Raw genomic sequence first — 4,223 nt, forward strand, 5'->3', positions numbered from 1 at the left:
TCTAGTGTGTTCTCTGTGGCTTCAGTATGGAAAAGGTTGGAGTCAAGTAATGGGCCCATGATTAGCATTTCAAAGTTTCTGTGGAGAAATTCTGCTCTTCCAAAGGCTAAGTTTTTCAGTTGGTTAGTTTGGAGAGGGAGAATAAAGACTGTAGATTTTATGCACAGAATTGGAGCAATAACAGCCAATGTTAGCTCTCTATGTGTGTTTTGTAAGGCAGATGTGAAATCAATTAATCATGTGCTGCTTCTATGTCCATTGGTTTGGAAATTATGGTCTAAAATGGTTAATTGGTGGGAGGTTAAGTGGATAACTCCAGGTTCAGTGGATATGTTGTTGCACTGGTGGGCTGGTATGAAATTTAGAAAGCAGGAGTTGGATATTTGGAAGGTTGTCCCGTTGGCCATGCTATGGTCAGTATGAGAACTAAGAAATGATTGCTTGTTTGGTAATGATAGTGCTGATTTTACTGAGATGGTGGAGCTATTGAAAGTTAGCGTTGCTTTATGGGTGAAATCAAATTGTAAAGGAATAAATTACTCAATGCATGATATTATGGCAAATTTGAAGCAGGTGAGAGGTTGTTTGGCATAGGAGGTCTGTTGGAGTATGAAGAAGATATAGGGATGCAAATCTGTATGTTGCTCTGGTGCTGTCAAATTGTTTTGTTGGTATTGGAAGATAACTGGTTAGGTGCTGGTGCAGAGGTACATCAGGTGCTTTTTGTATTTGCTGTGTTTTTCTATTTTTTTGCTACTGTTATGGATTGTTGCTGTTGATCTGTATGGGTAGTGATCATTTTTAGTTGATTGCTGTTGATGATATTCTCTATGGTTGGTCTGATTCTGCTGATATGGTTCAATGATCTTTTGGAGTTGGCTGTTGCAGTTTGCTGTTCTTTGTTGTTGCCCTGGTTTCTTAATGGTTGGTAGTTTGGGTTGCACTTTTGTATTAGTTTTGTTAGCGTGTACTTGGGTGAGGTTGGTTTTGGTGTTTTGGGTTGGTTCCTCACCAACACTTGTTAGTGTGCTAGCATATGATTGGACGGTCTTATCGGTGCCAACTTAGTTGGGATTGATTTGGTTCATCATGATACTTTTGCACCCATCCTCTTTTTCTTTTATTGATGTAATCTTTTGTTTTATCAATAAAGTTCTTTTTTTTTTTGTTGATCAAAAAAAAAAAAAGGTGCTTCTTCGCCATAGCTCATTGTGGTTTTTTTTTTTTTTTTTTTTAGTGGCTTTAGAAACAAAATAATTAAAATTTTAAAGACCCATCATTTTCATTTTTCTGCAAAAATAAGTTTCAAAAATTTTAAAATTAACATTTTTTGGTGTTTTTATAAAGGGGTTAATGAGGGAATTGGTTAAAAAAAATCTTTAAATGGTTGTAAATTCTTTACAGCATGAAAAAGTGTGTTGCTTTCAGAAAAAAATATTCTTGTAATTAGTTTTCAGAAAAAGTTTGCCAAATGAATATTTTGTATTTTTTAAAAAAATGAAAACCTGGAACTAAAACGCAATCAAACTTGAGTCCAAGATGCCAAATTGAAATTTAGTCCAACCCTCTTACTGCTATTTATGGGCTTAATTTATTTATATTTTAAACGCAATCAAACATGGAACTAAATCTTTATATTTTATTTTATTAACTATTTTAATATATTTTATTTTTTAATGAACTATTGTAGTCCAATCCTCTCCCAAACCATCCTTACATGTACTCTCACACCAAGTTTCAAAAGGGGTTTATAATTATAACGACAATGCTACGTAGCTCAAATTTGTGGCTTAAAAGTGGCTCAAATGGCCAAAACGACGTCGTTTTGGCCATTTGAGCCACTTTTGAGCCACAAAATTTGAGATACGAGACATTTTTCTAATCATAATCATATAGCAGCATGACAAATTCTAGAGCAAAAAATAAATGGCAATGTAAATTTACATAATGGCTCAAAATAGAATTTAACGATTCATTCAATCCAATTCAGCAAAAAAAAAAGTAAAGTCCTCGAATTTCAATTCTAGCCTTAATTTATTTTGGAGGTGTAGCAAAAAAACATGAGCATGGTCATTTAGTAGAAGAGCATTTTTTGTGGTACTGGTTTTTGACCCATTTGATTCCCACAGAGGTTCCACTCTTCACCTTCTGGGCTCCAACCACTGCAGCCGCCTTAGCCTTGTCGAACCCCGCTGAAGCTGCCGTCTTCACCTCTTCCATCTTCTTGCTGCTGCCACCGCCTAACCTTCCCTTCTTACTGCTATTCACGGGCTTGTCGTCATCGTCGTCGATGCCACCCCATTGATCAGCCCAGGTTGGTGCCTTACTTCCCATATCTACACAACAAAATTTAAGCATATAGTTTCCTACAATTACATCATAATTTTTTCTGAATATATTGTGCCTTAAAAAAGAACACAAATATTAAGCAATTCAATGAGATTGTATATACAAACAGAAAATTAATACAGAAATTCTGTACAGATTTTAAAACAAAACACGAATAAAGATGATTTTTATTTACAAAAATGACAGTGTGTAATGAGAGATCATGAAACACAACTAGAATGACATCAAGATAAATTTAGAGCAATTAAAATTTGTTTTAAACTTCGTGTTACAAACAACAGAAGATTTAGATGAATAAGAAGAAGAAACACAAAAAAAAAAAAAAAAAAAAAAAAGGAAAGATAAGAGAAGTAAATAAAGATGAAAATTTATAGCCTATAAAATTTCTCTACCCACCTCAATCGCAGAATTAACATACCTTGAATCTATGTAAAAAGAAAAGAAGCTTGAAACCCCTTTAACCCAGAGAGAGAGAGAGAGAGAGAGAGAGAGAGAGAGAGAGGAAGGACCTTGTGAATTTGTTGGGTGTGATTAGGTAAGTTGATAAGGGCCAAGTTTGATGAGCATTAATCACAATTCCCATCCTGTTCACACTCCTTTTACGTAATTGTATTGTATAGCCCCCTAACGTTCCAATCTTTAATTTCCATGTTTATAAGCATTTACGTTTAAATCTCTCTTATTATTTACTCATCAATTTATTGATTATTTTCATAGGCATTCTTGTATTTCAATATCCCTCTTACAAAATTTATAATTATTTAAAAAAAATGATATTCAAATTCACTTTATAAACTTACTTGAGAGAGATGATTAGACAACATATGAATAGGTCGTTACATTGTTAAATTTAAAAAGTAAATTTAACTTTTTGAAAAATGTTAAATTCCAAGAGTTCTAATAAATTTTTTACCAAACATTCATATTAGTGTGGGGTGCTAGAGATCCCAACAAAGCTATCAATTTTTTTACCAAATACTCACATGAGTGTGAGACTCACAAGTGTGGACCTCACACTCATGTGGTTTGGTAAAAAATTTAAGAGTTAATTACACTTTTACCTCCTAAACTATTACCATTTTGTTTATGTAGTCCTTAATTATTAATTTTGTCTTGTTGGTCTCTAAATTATCACATTTTAGTTTTGTTTTATCCAAATGGTAGGTGGTATCCAAATTGTAAACGGCAAAGGTGAACACGTGGCCTGCACATGAGATTCAAAACTAGTACCATCTACCATTTGGACTAAACAGAACCGAAATGTGATAGCTTAGGACCAACAAGACAAAATTAATAGTTTAAGGAGTACATGAACAACAGAAAAGATTCGTCACTCGAATTCTTCGGCTCGAAAATGGCCCGACTTCTACATGCACCCACATATATCTTTGTACACCTTATTTATTCATCTCAGTTTTAACCATACATTTCATTTCAAATAAAAAAAAAAAGAAGAAAAGAATAGAGTAGAGAGAGAGGGGAGACCCGCATCGCCGATTTACTGTGTTGCTTCAGACGAGGCGCTTCTGTGTGTGCTGACAGTGCTTTCGCTGCTGCTCTGTGTGCTGACGGGTTGCTGCTGCTGCTTTGTGTTGTGAAAAGGACTACTCAAATGTGTAGAATTTGTAATCATGCTTCAATTTTGGACAGAAAGAACAAGTTACATAATTGGTTTAGTTATATGTTAGATAATGTCTCAATGGGACCACATAATTAAATGTGGTGTTATCATTTATAAGAAGCCTACAATTTAAGTGATTCAATTTAGTTAATAGGCTTAAGGGTATATGTGTTATGGACCTAATGTGTAGATACTAGTTGTATAATTTTTATTTCTATGAAGGGTAGAAATAGAAATTAAAACATATTGGTTA

At 33.9% G+C, this 4,223-nt stretch overlaps 1 long non-coding RNA gene across 1 annotated transcript; it reads right to left on the reverse strand.

Annotated features, from left to right (window-relative positions):
* Positions 1-1,939: 1,939 nt before the first annotated feature.
* On the reverse strand, positions 1,940-2,899 carry LOC114275248 (uncharacterized). The gene is made up of 2 exons (XR_003633653.2): positions 2,768-2,899; positions 1,940-2,336 (listed from the first exon to the last, which is right to left on the reverse strand). It is a non-coding gene; the product is annotated as an uncharacterized LOC114275248 (long non-coding RNA).
* Between the last annotated feature and the right edge of the window lie 1,324 nt (positions 2,900-4,223).

The sequence above is a fragment of the Camellia sinensis genome, chromosome 8 (assembly GCF_055761805.1).
Source record: "Camellia sinensis isolate YWXY chromosome 8, ASM5576180v1, whole genome shotgun sequence".
NCBI classification, from domain to species: Eukaryota; Viridiplantae; Streptophyta; class Magnoliopsida; order Ericales; family Theaceae; genus Camellia; species Camellia sinensis.